At 46.2% G+C, this 19282-nt stretch overlaps 1 pseudogene; it reads right to left on the bottom strand.

Annotated features, from left to right (window-relative positions):
- Positions 1-1714: 1714 nt before the first annotated feature.
- The window catches only part of LOC132394783 (uncharacterized), a 67954-nt pseudogene continuing 50386 nt past the window's right edge, over positions 1715-19282 (bottom strand).

The following is a 19282-nucleotide window of genomic DNA, read 5'->3' as shown; positions in this document are numbered from 1 at the left end:
CGCCCGCCAACAGTATCAAATCCACAACAAACACCGTTATGAAATACACTTTAAAGAGTTTACTAAAATTAAAAGAGTAGTAGGCAATAAAAAAAAACAAAAGGCGCCAACTTATCAAAGTTAAGTCTGTTTAGTGCACTCTTTGGAGCTCAATCAACGAACCGATCGACCCATCCGGCCGACGCACCTGGGACCACCCCGGTGGTCTTACGAGCAGTCCAGCACACGTCCACCTTCCTCGGCGTCTTCCTCGGCCTCCTCACACCCAGAAACCTGCGAAAACCCCTCCCCCAAGTTCGCAGCATCACAAGACACAATAACATTCCCCTTTGATTAACAAATGAGTACAATTACCATATCAGCCATTCTAAAGCGAAACAACGGCGAGAGAAATACTTATCCGGCAAAGAAGCATTCCTACTTGTAACAAACCAAAGAGGCCATTTTGAGTAACATACACAGGACATTGTACACAGAGATGCGGAGAAATTTATTTAGCCAAAGGGTGGTGAATTTGTGGAACGTATTGCCACATATAGCTGCGGAGCCCAGGTCGTTGGGTGTATTTAACGCAGAGACTGATAGATTCCTGACTGGACATGGAATTAAAGGTTACGGGGAGAAGGCGAGCTGCTGGGGTTGAGGAGGAGAAAAAAAGTTTCAGCCATGATTGAATAGAGGAGCAGTCTCTGTAGGCCAGATGGCCTAATGCTGCTTGTATGTCTTGTGGTCCTATGGTCTTAATAACAGCTGTAGATGTACCAGATCATTTTCAGTGATATGCTGCCCTTCTCCAAAATACCTCTGAATCGACCGGCTCACCTTGTTGTCCCATCACGCTCCTTACAATTAGGCTCAGAATACAATTTTCAAACTTCCACCGTACTGCCTCAAAGGCTGTCCTCATTCCCACGTTCTCTGTGACTTTCACACGAATACAACCCCAATTAATATCGAGGAGGCTGAAATCTGCCACTACTATTCAGCGATTTGTATGTTTATATGCGCGAACTATGGCGAGACCCTCCACGTTTTAATGCCGATTACTTTTAGGACAAAACATAATTTCCAAAAGCGATCATGAATTTTTACGCCAGTATCTTCAACCAATATAGTATGCTCCATTCCCACAATCAAGTGATAATATGTATAGGACATTAGTTTGTGTCCAGAGGAAAGACTTTTTGTCACGGTCCTCACATCCCAACAATTCTAACACCGTAGGAGCAGTGCCCAGTAAGGTTATACATGATCCAAAATCGGGAAAGATCTAAATGCATCTTTTCCTTTCAATTTTCAGTAGGAGATGAACTAATTTTAAACCGAAATTATGGTTTATATATGCATTTCACAATCCGCTGAGACAAGTGCGAGGCAAGATGCAGTGGGCAAACAATGTGTTGCAGACGTGGCCGTTACTATTCATGTCCTTAGACCGTGGACGTAACTCGGGCAAAACAGTGCACACTGGATAAATCTCTCTCATGACCTACTGACGGAGCGTAAAGGGAGCGTGGCCAGTAATCAATGGGGGAAGTGCCGACTTGCCGAGAAAAATGTCGCATTTGATAGGAAGGCGATAGCTGTCACTAAGAGCGTCTGAAAAGTAGGTTTTCCTGTTTAAAGTATTCCGTTCAGCGAGAACCCAATGTCAACTGCGCAGCTTGGTGAATAGAAAAGAGCGAAGGCCAGCGATATATTCGGTCATTCAACTCTAATCAGATTCCCGCAGAAATTTCATGGAAGCAAAGATTACACGAGTCAAATCATTGATACCGTTCTTCAACTCCTGTCTGAACTTGCTTTGGGTCATGGCGTAGATGCAAGTGTTGGCCCCTGCACTGATGCGTATGAGCAAAATCCCGACCTCCTTGGCGATGGCCTTAGGGCTTCTGATATCCTCGGCAACAAAATTAACTGTAACTCGTGTACAGATTAAACTCACAATGGCTGTTGTCCAGAGTAGTATGGAAGAGGCAGACACGGTGAAAAGTAAGACGATGGATTTGCGTCGACTCTCTGTCTCGTTGTCCTTGACATTTTGTCCCTTCAGCCGCCGGCGGGCCTTGCTGGCCGCTACGATGTTTCTGACCCGTCAGCCCGTTCAGAAGAAGAATTATAGCGAAGGGGAGCAAACACAGAGAGATACTGCACATCCAGGTGAAAAACATCCACCATTTAGAGGTGAAGTATGCTGGTTTGGGCCGACATCCCCACTTCACGTTATCCACGACATAGCGTGGTTCGTACATGAAGTGAAAGGGGATGTATTTTAAGCAGCTCAGCGCGCACAAGAACAAAATAACCTCTGTGGCCGTCTTTTCAGTGCAATACCGTGGTCTCAGTTTCGGACAACAAATGCTGACAAAACGATCAAAGCTAAACGACACGGTTAACCAGACGGAATAGTCCAGGGTGAGTAGCCGCAAGTGTATATATGAAGGGCACACTGTGCTGCGGGAAAGTAAGGAGTTAGGTGTGTAGTAAAGATATATTTCTCGGAGCAAAACGTGAAAGAGAAGTACCATCATGTCAGATATCGCCATTGCCATCATGTAACGCGTAATTCCTTTGGAGAGGCCACAATTTCCCCGGTGCAGGATCGCAGCCGTCAACATGTTCGCTGGGGAAACACAAATCACAAGGTACTGGCAGCTTAGACCGCTTTCAAATGATCGCTTTCTGTATTCATACAACATAGCGGCAGGCGCTTCACTGAATTGTTCCGCGCTTTTAGACTGTTTACCCACCAATTATATCCTGGCCGTTTCCCTAGCCATATGTTTCCATCTTGTGACTCTCAGCAGATGTAACTTTGAAATAACCCGTGTCAACCACTGTATTGTAAATATTGTGGATATGGCGAAATTCCGCAAATTGTATTAATTCTGCAATTACATCACGTTTGTGGTGGAGGGCGGAGAATTGTCAGAAAGTGATCTCCTTCTCCATCTACCGCACGTTTTCCATGAGAATGAACAAGATATTTTCATAACTTCCGAGCATCTTATCATATTGGAAGCACGCGCCACCAACATTCTCACAGATCCGCGTTAAATGTTAAGAAGATCAGCAGCTCAGAATTGCCATAATCAAATAGGGACTCCCGATGTGGCACCGAAGATGATAGTGTTTGTGAACAAATTATAAGCTCTGTTAGGGATTTTTTCTTTGCCATAAAATCTCTCGGAATCAAGAAAATGTGGTCTCATATCTCCAGTACAGAGTAGTGTCTGCCACCTGTGCTAATCCGATCCGAAAGCCGCTACCGGTCTTCTTCCAGATCTTCTGAACCCGAGGAATGTGGACTGGAACTTAAACCAAAGTTTGCATAGGACGTCACGATTAACTGACAGGATGACGACGAAAGTTTGCTCAGAGAACGCGGTAGAGGAGCAAACCAGTTGCTCGCACTCGGGGGATGCTATAAAAACGGCATTATTGTAAAGATCCTTTGTGAAAAACAGCCATAACTGTAACTGTAAACTGCCTTACCGGGGATACGAAATATCGCCACGATGGGATAAGAGATTTCTTTCATGTAGAGAATTGGAGCTTGTCCCATTCTAAATGAATCGCAGTATCGACTTTCGTAAGCAGTTGGGCACCTTTCATTATTAATACCGTCATCAATTCTCTTGTGGTTTCATGGAAAGAGAGGACAATAAAATTAGTTACAGTCTCTTTAACAAACATGTTTGGGTTGTGCAGAAATCATGAAATCTCAGTTGTTTCTTGGTGGAGAAATACTCAAAGCAAAGAGGACGTGAGCCGCAGATCGTTGCCTACCCAGGTCCCCATACAAATTGCAGCATGATGATCATGTCCCAGGGCAGTAGTTGCGTCATTAAGAAATTGGCAGTTATAGTTGGTGGTAGAGATTTTTTAAAAATCTTTCACCAGCAGGGTTAAGCACTGACACGTAATCATTATTCGGTGCTCAAATAGCACTTCTTATTTTGAGTTTAATGTTGGAGCTGCGGGAAACAGAGAGTAGAGTTCATGTGGTGGGTGAAAATCTGATCAGTCCATTGTCTTTGTTTGATACCACATGACGGCTCTGATGTCCCTGGGCGTCTCGAGATCAAAGACACAATCGTCTCCACCCCGGATCCGACCATCTCAAGCAGGTACAGACAACGGACTACACCTCCACAAACTTCTGTTCCTAGGACTTTGAACGACTTCAAACTACAAATTATGCGACATTTCGCTGTAGCTTCAGCATGTACTTCCGCTGCCAGCACCTCCAGGCCGAAACGTTACTCGCTGTCGCTGGGTTCTGGATTCTCCTTCACACGCCATTATTCTCCATCCCCGGGTATCTGAGGCTGTACCGTCATCCGTAACGTCTTCGGGGCCTCTGTTTTACTACCACCACACGTTCCTGAAGACATCGACTATCCCCTATCCTCCTACGCCAGCAACACCCTTCCTCCTCTGATCCCAGATCTAATCCTTAACGCGGCTTCACTATTCTTTCCGAAGGTCCCCTCTCTGAGACGGAAGGTTCTTTTCTTATCAACTGCTTTACGTTTGGCCGCCTCCACCCACACCTCAGTGAATTCGGTACTCGCCACGACGCCGATCTTTTGTCTGTCTCTTCCATCTCTGAGCCAACTCCTTTGGCTTCTTTGGAAAGAACTACAAGCCCCTCGCTGATGACCCTTTCTTCCGTCACCAAACCTCTCCCACTCTTGGACAATCAGATCTGGTTCTCTGTCTGCTCTGGATCTGTTCAGTTGGAATTTCCCTCGAGACATCAACAGGCTCGACTTCAGCACTCCTCTCTCCCCCCTCGAACCTACCCCCTCTAAACGCACTGCCCTCCACTCTTTCCGCACCAGTCTCAACTTTGCCATCAAACCCGAGACAAAGGGGTGCCTATGTAGTGTTGCGTACTGACCACTCCTTTCTGAGATCAGGTGGCAGCTCGGAGGCACCGCTTCATACCTACTCCTTGTAGTGGACCCCACTCCAGACCTTCCGAAAACTGTCTTCGCACCATCAATGGTCTCATCATCTCCGGAGATTCACTGCACTACCAACCTCATAGTTCCCCTACCCTGCATTGTTTGGTTCTGTTTGCCCCCTACCTCCCACGTCTGACAGATGTGATCCGCAACTTCAACAGTTTTCATTCGGCCCCTCGCACTTGCTCTGGACTTCTATTGCTATGTGCAATGGTCTTACGGCCTTATGCATTTCTGGATTCCAGTTACTCCTTTGTTTGTTGTTTATCAGCGATCGATGCAGACCAGAGCTTCGGTTAAGACATGCTTTGCGGCCTGTAGTCGGTTATCGGCGCGGCACCGACCTGAACAAAACTGAACACTCCTGGTTTGATGTTGATCTTTTATCCGTTCCTTCACTTTTTGCCCTCTGCCCACTGTCCATTTTCTTTCTTTGGGTTTTGATATTTTTCATGGAACGGATTCCATGGTGTTTCTTTGTTTTCTGACTCTCTGCGGTAGGACAAATCTCGGAGTTTTTATTCGATAAGGAATTTGAATAGAAATGTACTTTGTTGAGTCTTTGACTTCAGCACCAACCGCAGTCCTAATTTGAGATAAAATTCACACTTGCGCATTGGTCCTTATACTATACATTTCAAAGCATTTCAAAAATCTATCATAATATTTAACCCAGCACTATCCCATGATTAAGTACTAATTAGTACCGACACCTGCGTATCAGTTAACTTCCCCAGAGAGGATGATGTGACTCTGTTGGTAAGGAATGACATCAAATCAGTTGGAAGATGTGAAATAGGATCGGAAGATGTTAAATCCGTGTGGGTTGAGTTAAGAAACTCAAAGGGTAAAAGGTCGTTGATGCCAGTTATGTACAGGTCTCCCAACTGTGGCTGGGAAGTGGCCCACAGATTCAACAGGAAATAGTAAAGGTGACTCAAAAGGGCAATGTTATGGTAGTCATGGTAGATTTTAACATGCAAGTCGATTGGGAAAATTAGGTTGCATCTCAAGACAGAGTTCGTTGAATGCCTACCAGCTGGCTTTATCGTGCAGTTTGTCGTTGAGCCTACTAGGAGAACAGCTATACTGGATTTGGTGTTATGTAATGAGCCGAAGGCGATCAGCGGGCTAAAGGTGAAGAAATACTAAGAAGACAGTGACCACAATATAATTGAGTTAGACTCGAAATTTGATAGAGATAAAATGAAGTCTGAAATAGCAATATTTCAATAGAGTAAAGGAGATTACAGTGGTATGAGAGAAGTGTTGGCCGATCTAATTGGAAAAGAGATGTTGTCAGGGATGACTGCAGAGCAGACATAGCGAGAGTTTCTGCGGGGAAAATGAAGAGGTGCTGGATAGATGCATTTCAAAAGCGAAGAAATACTCAAACGTCAAAAGAGTACAAACGTGGCTGACAGGGAAATGAAGGCTAATGTAAAAGCAGAAGAGAGGGCACAGAGCAAAGCTAAAATTAGCGGGAAGATATAGGATTCGGAAGCTTTTGATACCCTGTAGAGTTCAACTAAATTAGGATCGAAAAGATCAAATATGAAAGCAAGCTATCAAAGAATACCAAAGTGGATAGTAAAAGCTTTTTCAACGATGTAAATGTAAGAGAGAAATGGGCTTGGATATAGTATCGTTAGAAAATGAAACCAGAGAAATAATAACCAGGACAAGAACATGTCATTTGAAATAAATGAGTATTTTGCATCCGACTTCAATGTGGGAGATACTAACAGAGTACCAGAATTAAAGGGTTGGTGGAAGAGAAGTGAGTGTGCTACGTTTAAATGAGAGAAGGTGCTGAAAAAAAAGCATAAAGACCCCAGTCAACCGGACCAGCTGAACTTCACCCTGGTGTCATGAAGGGGGCAGCGGTAGAGATTGTGAAAACATTAGCGATGATTTTTCAAAAATTATTTTACGCTGTCATCCAGCCAGAGGACTGGAAAAGTGCAAATGTTGGTCCACTTTTTAAGAAAGAAGGAAGGCAATGGGAAGTACAGGAAAGTGTCGGTGCGCGCAGCGGAGCGGGAGCAAGGAGTGCTCGAGGTCGACAGACGACTGGAGATCGGAGGATCGGAGGATCAGACGTTGTGCGTAGGACGAGACCGTCGGACCTACCTGGACGGTACCTAGGAGGAACGTAAAACTGCGCAGGCGCGGGTGACATCAGCGGCGAGCGCAGGGTTTAAAAATAGGCCAACTTTTAGGAGCGAGCAGTGTCGGTGCGGGCAGCGGAGTGCGCGGGAGCAGAGTGCTGGGCTTTGGCTCAGCGGGCTTCTGCGCAAGGGGACTTCGCTGAGAGGAAATCAGTGAGCCTGAGTACGTGCTTGCTGAGGTAAAAAAGGTAAGGTCAGTGGGTACTTTTTTCATTTATTCTGACTAATCTGGGATCAGGTAATGGGGGAGACAGCTAGAGCAGTGGTGTGCTCCGTATGCAGTATGTGGTAGGTCAGGGTCCACACAGTTGTCCCTGATGACCACATCTGCAAAAGGTGCATCCAGCTGCAGCTCCTATCAGACCGAGTTAGGGAATTTGGAGCAGGAGCAGGATGAACTACGGATCATTCGGGAGGCAGAGGCAGAGATAGATAAGAGTTATCGGGAGGTAGTCACACCGAAAAAACAGGAGATAGGCAAATGGGTGACAGTCAAGAGAGGCAGGGCAAGCAGACAGAGAGAGCAGAACACCCCTGTGGCTGTTCCCATCAACAATAAGTATACAGTTTTGGATGCTGTTAGTGGGGATGACCTACCAGGAACAAGTTGCAGTGGTCCTGTCTCTGGCACTGAGGTTGGACCCTTGACTAGGAAGGGGAGGAGGGAAGAGAAGAGGGCGGTAGTGATAGGGGATTCTATTATCAGGGGGTCAGATAGGAGATTTTGTGGGGAAGATCAGGAGTCCCGGATGCTCTGTTGCCTCCCTGGTGCCGGGGTCCGGGACTTCTCAGATCGGATGCAGGTTATTCTCGAGAGGTAGGGCAAGAACCCAGATGCTGTGGTCCATGTAGGGACCGACGACGTGGGTAGGATGAGTGAGGGTTGTCCTGCGTTGTAAGTTCAGGGAGTTAGGTGCAAAACTGAAGGGCAGGACCTCCAGGGTAACAATCTCAGGATTGCTACCTGTGCCACGTGCGAGTGAGGCAAGGAACAGAAAGATTATACAGATTAATATGCGGCTGAGAGGATGGCGCAGGAGGGAGGGTTTCAGATTTTTAGATAATTGGGATCTGTTCCGACGGGCCGGTTTACACCTGAACTGGAGCGGTACTAACATTCTTGCAGGAAAGTTTGCTAGTGCTTCTCGGGGGGGTTTAAACTAAATTTGCAGGGGGCAGGGATCCAGAATGCGAGAGAGGATAGCGAGATGAAGAATAAAGGGCAGGTGGGGAATACGCGGTTCCGGAATATTAAGTGTGTCGTCGAGAAAGGTGAGGTGGAACAAGTGATAAGGAGGACACATATACAGAGGGATGGTCTGACGGAACATGGAGTTAAATGTGCAGAAAGAATAAGTAAATTTCGGAAGGACAACAAAATTCAAGAGGCGTATAGCCCGATGGGAGTTCGGGGAGCTGGGTAGCGATTTAAACAGAGGGAGGAAAAATGGGCTGAAAATTCTATATCTGAATGCACGAAGTGTCAGAAATAAGGCAGATGAGCTTGAAGCTCAGGTGCGAATGGGTAACTATGATGTTGTTGGGATAACGGAGACGTGGCTGCAGGGAGATCAGACCTGGGAAATGAATGTACAAGGGTATACGTGCAGAGGGGCAGAGTGTGGGCAGAGGGGGTGGGGTGGCCCTGTTGGTGAGGAATGAGATTCAGTCCTTTGCAAGGGGGGACATAGGATCAGGAGAAGTAGAGTCTCTGTGGATAGAACCGAGGAACAGTAAGGGCAAAAAGACCCTAATAGGTGTTGTCTACAGGCCACCAAACAGTAGCATGGATTTTGGGTGCAAGTTGAATAGGGAATTAACATTGGCATGTGACAAAGGTAATGTCGCGGTAGTTATGGGGGATTTCATCATGCAGGTCAATTGGAAGAATTAGCTTGGTGCTGGACCCCAGGATAGAGAGTTTGTAGATTGCTACAGGATGCATTCTTGGAACAGTTTGTACGAGAGCCGACCAGGGACAAGGCTATTCCGGATTTAGTGTTGTGCAATGAACAGGATTTGATAACCGATCTTGAAGTAAAGGAGCCATTAGGAGGTAGTGACCATAATATGATAAGTTTTTATCTGCAATTTGAGAAGGATAAGGGAAGATCGGAGGTGTCAGTGTTGCAGTTGAACAAAGGAGACTATGCAGCTATGAGGGAGGAGCTGGCCAATGCTAACTGGATGAATATGCTAGCTGAAAAGGCAGTGGAACAGCAATGGCAGGTATACTTGGGAATAATGCACAAGGTGCAAAATCAGTTCATCCCCAGTAGAAGGAAGGATTCAAAGGGGGGAAAGGGGCCACAGTGGTTGACAAAGGAAGTCAGAGGTTGCATAGCATTAAAGAAAAGGAAGTCCGACAGAGCTAAGGTGAGTGGGAGGACAGATGATTGGGAAATTTTTAAGGAACAACATAATTAAAAAGGCAATAAGGAACAATGTTGGGCCCTTGAAGAATGAATTGGGTGAAATTGTTATGGGAAACAGAGACATGGCAGAAGAATGTAATAAGTTCTTTAGATTTGTCTTCACTAGGGAAGACACAAGCAATCTCCCAAATGTATGGCTGGGCCAAGGACTTAGTGTAACAGAGGAAATGAAACAGATTGACATTAAGAAGGAAACGGTGATGAGTAGACTGATGGGACTGAAGGCTGACGAATCCCCAGGTCCAGATGGTCTGCATCCTAGGGTGCTAAAGAAGGTGGCTCTTGAAATGGCGGATGCATTGGTAATCATTTTCCAATGTTCCTTAGATTCAGGATCAGTTCCTGAGGATTGGAGAATGGCTAATGTTATCCCACTTTTTCAGAAAGGAGGGAGGGTGAAAACAGAGAACTATCGTCCTGTCAGCCTAACACCAGTAGTGGGGAAGTTGCTAGAGTCCATTATTAAAGATGAAATAGTGGCATATCTAGATAGCAGTGATAGGATTGGGCCTAGCCAGCATGTATTTACCACGGGAAAATCATGCTTGACTAATCCATTGGAGTTTTTCGAGGATGTAACCAGGAAGTTAGACAAGGGAGATCTAGTGGATGTAGTGTACCACGATTTTCAGAAAGCATTTGATAAGGTCCCACATAGGAGATTGGTGGGTAAAATCTGAGCTCATGGCATTGGGGGGAAGATATTGAAATGGATAGAAAACTGGTTGGCAGATAGAAAGCAAAGGGTAATGGTGAATGGGTGTTTCTCAGAATGGCAGGTGGTGACTAGTGGTGTGCCACAGGGCTCGGTATTGGGACCACAGCTGTTTACGGTTTACATCAACGATTTAGATGAAAGCATTGAGAATAACATCAGCAAGTTTGCTGATGATACTAAGCTGGGTGGCAGTGTGAAATTTGACGAGGATGTTAGGACAATTCAGGGTGACTTGGATAGGCTGGGTGAGTGGGCAGATACTTGGCAGATGACGTTTAATGTGAATAAGCGTGAGGTTATCCACTTTGGGAGTAAGAACAGGAAGGCAGATTATTATCTGAACGGTGTAGAGTTAGCTAAGGGAGAAATACAAAGAGATACAGGAGTCCTTGTTCATCAGTCACTGAAGGTGAATGAGCAAGTGCAGCAGGCAGTGAAGAAGGCTAATGAAATGTTGGCCTTTATTACAAAGGGAATTGAGTACAAGAGCAAGGAGATTCTTTTGCATTTGTACAGGGCCCTGGTGAGAACACACCTGGAGTATTGTGTACAGTTTTGATCTCCAGGGTTAAGGAAGTACATCCTGGCTGTAGAGGAAGTGCAGCTTAGATTCACAAGGTTAATTCCTGGGATGTCCGGACTGCCTTACGCAGAGAGGTTAGAGAGACTGGGCTGTACACGCTGGAATTAAGGAGATAGAGAGGGGATCTGATTGCAACATATAAGAATATTAAGGGATTGGACAAGATAGGGGCAGGAAATATGTTTCAGATACTGGGAGAGTCCAGTACCAGAGGGCTTGGTTTGAGAATAAGGGGTAGGTCATTTAGGAGAGAGTTAAGGAAAAACTTCTTCTCCCAGAGAGTTGTGGGGATCAGGAATGCACTGCCTCAGAAGGCAGTGGAGGCCAATTCTCTGGATGCTTTCAAGAAGGAGCTAGATGTGTATCTTATGGATAGGGGAATCAAGGGATATGGGGACAAGGCAGGATCCGTGTATTGATATTAGATGATCAACCATGATCTCAGAATGGCAGTGCAGGCTCGAAGGGCCGAATGGTCTACTTCTGCACCTATTGTCTATTGTCTACATTGTAGACTAGTTACCTTGATCTCAGTGGTTGGGAACATATTGGAGTCAAATGAGGTTGTGGAGTACTTTGTGACACAGCATAAGACAGGACAAAATCAACATGATTTCCTGAAGGGAATATCTTGCCTGGTGAAACCTTTGGAATTCATTGGGGAGATTCCAAGAGGATAGAGCGGATGCAATGGATGTTGCATATGTTGTCTTTTAGAAGGCCTTTGACATGGTGCCACACACCATGCTAAGCTTACTAAGCTTAGAGCCCATGGTATTAAAGGCCAGTTATTGGCATGGTTGGAGCATTGGCTGATTGCTAGGAGGCTGCAAATGGGTATAAAAGGATCATTTTCTGGTTTGCTGCCCGTGACTAGTGGTGATCCGCAGGGGTCGCTGTAGGGAATGCTCCTTTTTAGACAGTGTATCAGTGAATTAGGTGATAAGTTTTTTGCCAAGTTTGCAGACGATTCAAAGATTAGTGGAGGGCTGGATAGTGTTTTGGAAAAGCTAAGTAGTCTGCAGAAGGACCTGGACAGTGACAAATGAAATACAATATTGGAAAATGCATGGTCATGCACTTTGGTAGTCAAAATGAATGTGCAGACTTTTCTAAACGGGAAGAAAATTCAAAACTGCCAGATACAAAGGATCTTGGGAGTCCTTGTTCAGAATGCCCGATAGGTTAACTTGTAGGTTGAGTCGTTGGTGAGGTCAGCAAATGCAATGTTAGCATACATTTCAAGAGGCCTGGAAGAAAACAGCAGTGAGAAGACTATAATACCACAACGCATAGGAGCAGAGCTAGGCCATTCAGCCCATCGTTTATCTCCTACATTCCAACATGACCGATCCCTGATTCCAGTCACCCTCATGCACCTGCTATCTCACCATATCCTTTGATACCCTGACCGATCAGGAAACCACCTACTTCCAAATTAAACGGTCTTGCCCTCCACCGCTCAATGGCAGAGCATTCCGGAGATTCACAATTCTAGAGCTAAAAATGTTGCTCCTCACCTCTGTTCTAATTTGTCATCCCTCCGTTTTTGAGGCTGTGCCCTCTGGTTCTGGATTCCTCCACCTCAGGAAACGTCATCTCCACATCCACATTACCTGGTCTTCTCAACATTCAGTAAGTTTGTATGAAATACCTCCCCCCCCTCACCCCCGGCATTCTTGTAAATTCCGGTGAGCACAGGTTCAAATAAACCAGAAGATCCTCATATGTTAACTCCTTACTTCCCGGAATCATCCTCTTGAAACTCATCTGGACTTCTTCCAATGACATCACATGCTTTCTGAGATTTGGGGCGGAAATTGGTTGACAGCACTCCAAATGTAGCCTGAATAGTGTCTTATAAAGCTCAGCATCATTTCCTTTTTTTATGTTCTATTCTTCAGAAATAAATGCCAACATTGTATTTGCCTTTTTAACCACAGACCCAACTTTTAAATTAACCTTCTGTGAGCTTCGCAAAAGTTCCTCTGCAGCTGATGTTTGAAACTTCTCTCCATTGAGATAATTTTCTGCACTGTTGTTCCTTTTTATCAAAATGCATTCTAAAACATTTTCCAACATTGTATTCCATCTGCCAGTTCCTTTTGCCGATTCTTCAAAATTGTTCGTCCTGTTGCAATTACGTTTTTTTCCGAGTACTCCTTGCCCTTCCAGTTATTTTCATATTATCCACAAACTTTTCCACAAAACGTCAATTCCATGATCCAGGTCGTTGATAAAGAATGTGAGAAGCAGCGGTCACAATACTGAACACCACTAGTAACTGGCAGCCAAACATAAATGTCCCCGTTTATTCCCACTCGCTTCCTCCTGGCTATCAGGATTCACCTATACATGCCAGAATATCTCCTGTAACGCCATATATTTTTCTTGCAAAGCAGCCTTATGTGTGGCGCCTTATCAAATGCCTTCTGGAAATCCAAGTAAATGTAATTCACTGCCTCCACTTTGTCCATTCTGCATGTTACTTCTTCAACGAATTCTAACAGATTTGGCAAACAGGTCTTCCCTTTTCCAGCAACCATTGTCACACTGTGCGTTGCCACAGACACTGAAGCGGGTCGATAGTTCAGGGACTTTAATGCGCACAGAGTTAAAAGGGAAACGAAAACAATAAATAAACACTCGGTCAAAGAGTGCCGTTAGATGAAACTCTCAAATGGAAAACGAAGCCTACACTGCGGCTGAAAGGAATAACAAAATATAAAATGAATGCCACAAGTCTTCAGAGTCAGTGCATCGACAGTACAATTTCTCACACAAGGCCTAATGAAAACAGACAGCAAAGCGGGCCTGGAATCCCTTCGGGCATTCAAAGGGAGGCATGCTGGTGGAGGACGACTGGAGGTTAATCTGGCGATCTCTGTCCAAACCAACTGGGAGCTCCAGGACATGGGAAAGAGGCAAGGCAGTACAGGGTTATCTCCAACTCCTGGTTCACTCTCTCAGTCTGGCCGTTAGATTGGGGGTGGAAACCAAACGAGAAGCTGGCCGAGGCTCTTACAAGTGAACAGAAAACAATCTAAAAGCGGGAACTGTGGTCACGACAAGCACTAGTTCGGAAAGAATTGAGTTAAATACTACCAAAATGAAATAATAATTAGCTGACACGTGCATATTCACGAGTGCTGCCGATTTCGAAGTTGTGACAGCACCCACCGCCCTGGTGCAGTCCACAGACTTGTGTCCGTTGGAAGATACAGATGAGGAACTTGTGCAAGATGTCCTTGGAAGGGATCCAAGTACGTTCTTCTGAACCTTATCATTCCCAATCCACAAATACTGAACCATACCACGTACCTGGCGGGATGCCAGGAGGCACCGCACTGTATAGACAAAGGAACCATCTACCAAGTGGGAAAAATGGTGAAGTGGAGTGACTGGGGCCATGGGAGAAGTAGAAAGTGGCTTAAGCTGGGAAATATGGAATACTGGTTGGATGTTTGGTGACACTGCTATTCCCAATCTATACGAAACCTTGTTGGCAGCTTTTTCCACTACAAACGATGCCACGTGGCGCGGTCCCAACTTGCGGCTCTCGGTTTCAGGGGAAGGTACTTTGTTGCCATTCAGACCTCCTCTCCTGGCGTGAAAGTCCTTACCGCCGGGAATGTTGTTTCTGGGCATGCAGCAGAAAAGCCCTGGCTTGGCTCCAGGTGCGCCTGTAGCGCTTGGTCAGCTGTTCAGCAGCAGGAACTCCTATATCAAACTCTTGGTCAGGGAAGAGCGGTTCTGAAATCCCTTTCAGCAGTCAAAGGAAGACATACTGGTGGAGGACGACTGGAGGTTAATCTAGGCGATCTTTGCCCAAACCAATTGGAAGCTCCGGGACGTGGGGAAGAGGGAAGGCAGTATAGGTCTGTCTCCAACTCCTGGTTCACTCTCTCAGTCTGGCCATTAGATTGGGGTGGAAACCAAACGATAGGCTGGCGGAGGCTCCTGCAGGTGAGCAGAAAACAATCCAAAAGCGGGAATTGAACCGTGGTCCACGATCAGACACTATGTGTTGTATCATGGAGCCTGAACACATCTAGAAACATGTGCCGATGGGAGCTTGTGGAGAGCAATGAAGTGGAGTGCCTTGGAAAATTGATCCATATCCACCAAAATGCTGGTGTTTCCATTAGGAGGGGCTATTACTGAGAGGTGGGACCAGGTGCGGTGAGGCACATACAGTGGACGTAACAGGACCGCAGAACACTGGCGTGATAACGTGTTCGGTGCACAAAGTGGAACAGGCAGATACAAAGTCGTGGGCATTCTAGGACACAGATGTACACCAAAATTGTCTCTTCATCGACTCCTGGGTCGGTTGAAGTCCAGTACGTTCAGCCACACCGGAGCAGTGACCCCATTCCAACACTTTGGAACACCCCGCAGCAGGGACAAACAACCGGTTGGGAGGTAACCCATCCGGGCCTGGGTTCGACGGTTGATCGTACTAATCCCCAGATCACCGGAGCAATACTAGAGTGAGGAAGAATGGGCTCTGGATCGGCTTTTTCTCAGATCTGCTGAACTGCCGCGAGGGAGGGTTGGCCTCAGTACTCTTGCTGCCGGAACGATAGGTGAGCGTGAAATTGAACCGTGTGAAGAAGAGAGCACAGCGGGCTTGACGATAATCAGTCTCTTTGCATCTTGAATATAGGAAAGCTCGTGTGGTCTGTACAGTCGAAGAATGGATTTTCTGCCCGCTCCAGCCAGTTTCGCCATTCCGCCAGAGCCTCCCGACAGCCAGAAATTCTCGGTTTCCAATATCGTAATCTCTTCCGGCCGGTGTCAAGCGACGGGAAAGAAAGGCACAAGGTAGCCGCCGGCTATTTGCAGGGAAACGCCGAGAGACGACAGGTCCAATGAATAAATCGGATTAATCCACCTCGACAATATGGCTATGATGGGTCTGGATGCTGCAGCACCAGCGCAATGGTGAAATGTCTTTAGCTCCGAAAATCCTTGGTCGGTACCGTCCGTCCAATGGAATCCTGCCGAGGCGTTCTTAGTGAGTGCATTTATAAGAACCGCAGTAGAGCCGAAATTCCGGACGAAACCGCAGGAGGCACCGTACCTGTTTGACTGGAGAAAGCTTGAGCCACTCTGTAACTGCCTGAACCTTACTCGGGTCCATTCGAACACTGGATGATGTAATTCTATAGCCCCAAAACGACATCTGGTCTTAATGGTATTCAAAAGTATCGGACTTTGCGTGCAGGTTATTTTCAAGGAACAATCTGATAACTCTCCGGACAAGCTGGTTGTGCTCCAGATAAGAGCGGGAATGGATAGGTTTTATTATCTAAGTACACAAACACAAACTGGTTCAACCTGTCCCCGAGCAGATCGTTAACCAAGGCCTGGAATGCAGCAGAGGCGTTGGCTAGACCTAAAGGCATCAGCAGGTACTCATAATGACCATTTGTGGTGTTGAATGCTGTTTTCCATTCAGCCCTTTCTTTTATGCGAACCAGGTGGTAAGCATTGCACAGATCAATGTTGGAAAATATGGTTGCTCCCTGGAGATGTTCAAATGCAGACCGCAGCAGCGAAAGAGGTTAACGGTTCTTCACAGTGATGCTGTTCATGGGCCGATAATTGATGCAGGGTCGGAGCATGTTATTTTTCTTACTCACAGAAAATAGACTTGCTCCTGCAAGCGAGGCTGACAGAAGGATAACCCCATGCTCAATGCCACTTTGAGATATTCCTCCATGGACACCGGTTTAGGATGAGAGAGGGAAAAGAGCCGGTCCCCGGGAGGTCTAGAGCCAGGTAGGGGGTCTATGGCGCAGTCATATGGCCCATGTGGAGGCAGGGGCTGAGATTCTTTTACTGAAAACCTCAAGGAGATCCGTATATTCAGTCTGAATCTCAGACAGGACCACATCCTTAGCTGATAAAGGAAGGGATTCACGGAACAGAGCTTGAGCTAGACACAGACAGGTAGACAGCCAATCTACATGTGGGTTATGTCGGGATAGCCAAGGGAGACCAAGTAGCAGTTGCAGTTCAGGCGAATTAACTAGATAGAAAGATAGTTCTTCATGCTGGTTACCTTCAAGCACCAGTTGGAGGGGTTAGGTGGACAGGTGGATTTGGCCGGTGCCCAAAGGTCAACCGTCCTGTGCCCTGACTTTGATCTTTTCTCCTAATGGCGTCAGAACTCCCCATTTTCAGCCAGAAGGATGTCCATGAGATTCCCGGCTGCACCGGAGTCTATAAACACCTTGGTTATGGGTCTGGGATCTCCACCACATGAAAGCTGCGAGCATTGCACGACTAGTGAAAGCTGAACGAAGAGAGATCAGACCCTTCAGAATTCCCCTCCCTGCTGATGGGAATTCTTTTCACTGGACGTTTGGAACATGCCGTGCAGAAGTGTCCCTAACTATCACAATAGAGGCAGGAACCTGCTCTCCTGCAACACTTTGGACAGCATGGGCCCTAGTTGCATTGGCTCTTCCTTAGACTGGGTGCTGGGTAGTGAGGGAGCGAGAAAGGGCGAGGGAAAACTGTGAATATTCGTCGTGTAGGAATTTTGAAACATTTATTTCCCTAAGCAACTCAGTTACACTGTCGTCAATTGGAATAGCCAGATTAATGAAGTCATCCAGACTATCCGGTTCATCCCATCCACGATCTCATGCCGGATCCCTGTGTTCAGACAACGCTGGAAGGCAATGATGAGAGATCTCTCATTTCATCTCGTCTCTGCTGAAAAGGTAAGGAATTTAAGTGAATAGGCTCTCACCGTTCCTCTGCCTTGGTGCAGGTCCAAGAGTCGGTGGGCTATCCCCTGTCCCCGTACTGGAAGATCAAAAATACTCCTTAACTCTGCCACGAAATGTCGGAACGACTATACTGCGGAGTATCTTTGCTCCCGTAAAGCATTTAACAGGCTGAGTGGAAGTCCATCGAAAAGATTAACCATATACGTCAGTTCTCACGCATCATCATCAAAATATCCAGGCAAGGCTTGGAGTGTCAGCTCGTTCTGAGTAGTAAAATTCTTGCTACCATCGGCATCACGAGAATATCAGCCTGGTGGTGGAATACTCAGATCCTGTACGGATTCCAGAGTCTGTGAGCGTCCGAAGGCGGGAGTTAGTTCTGGTCCGGGTTGGGAGCGGGAACATTAGCAGCAGAGATTGTCGGGACAGCATAAAAGGAGGACTTCCGAGATGTTGGGAGTGGGATTAAGGCAGCGAGAGGTTGCTAAATTGCTTTGGCGAGAACGTTCGCGGCTGATAGCTGATGTTGGTTGTCCATAGCGAGCACACGGACGGCGGCTGTGAGTGCGGAAATCGCAGACTCCTCGTCTAATCGACTATGGTGAGCTGTTCAACCGTTGCCTCTAGCTAGGGATGATACCTGTTCTTCCAGATGAGACTAGGCTTGTCGAAACGAGATTATCTGCCTCATTGCCTCCGTAACAGAATCCATTGGCCGTAACCTGTCTCCTGCCTGACCAATGAATCTCATAGCGAAGGTCAGCTGCTCTCTCTCTGCTGGGTCCGTCTTTGTGCGGTCGAGTCTTCCTGTCACCAAGTTCGAATCTGGCCAAACTGCAGAGCGAGAGACACTGAAGCGGGTCGATAGATTACAAACTTTAATGCGAACAGTTATAATGAAAAAGGAAGCAAAAAACGCTAGGCCAAGCAGGGCTGTTAGCTAAAACTCTCAAATGGAAAACGAAGCCTACAATGCAGCTGAAAGGAATAACTAAATATAAAACGAAAAGCACTAGTCTTCAGATTAGTTGACTCGACAGTCCATTTCTCAGGAAAAGCCGAATGCAAACAGACAGCGAAGCTTTGTTGTGTTCAAATCTCGTCAAGCACTCCGATGAAAAGCATTTAGTTAAATACTATCAGAATGAAATAATAATTAGCTGAGTTATTCACGAGGGCAATTGCTGTATCTGCTGCGCTGTTGAATCTGCGGTTGTGACAACATTGCTGACAATGACTTATATTATCATTAGTCACCGAGTACTCCGAACCTCATATTTAATATTATACTCCAACACTTTCCCAACCACCGAGGCTAGTCTAACTGGCCTATAAATTGTCTTACTCCCTCAAAGGGTGGAATAACTTATTCAATCTTCCAGTCCTCCGGAACCATGCTAGAATTAAGTGCTTCTTGAAGATCATGACAAATGCATCTGTTATCTCTTCAACAAACTCTTACAGAACTGTAAAATGTACCCCATCCTATCCAGCTGGCTTGTCCACCTCAAGGTATTTGTGTTTGCTTAGCACTTTTGTGATGCTGAGACGTTATAAGGCACTGGCGCGGCCACACCCTGAGTCGTGTGATCAGTTTTGGATGGCAGCATGATAGTTTGAAGATACTGCTATTGCAATAAGTAATAAAATAGATAA

The sequence above is a fragment of the Hypanus sabinus genome, chromosome 5 (genome assembly GCF_030144855.1).
Source record: "Hypanus sabinus isolate sHypSab1 chromosome 5, sHypSab1.hap1, whole genome shotgun sequence".
NCBI classification, from domain to species: domain Eukaryota; kingdom Metazoa; phylum Chordata; class Chondrichthyes; order Myliobatiformes; family Dasyatidae; genus Hypanus; species Hypanus sabinus.
Note: the sequence above shows the minus strand (reverse complement) of the source record. Positions and strands in the feature narration are given on the sequence as shown.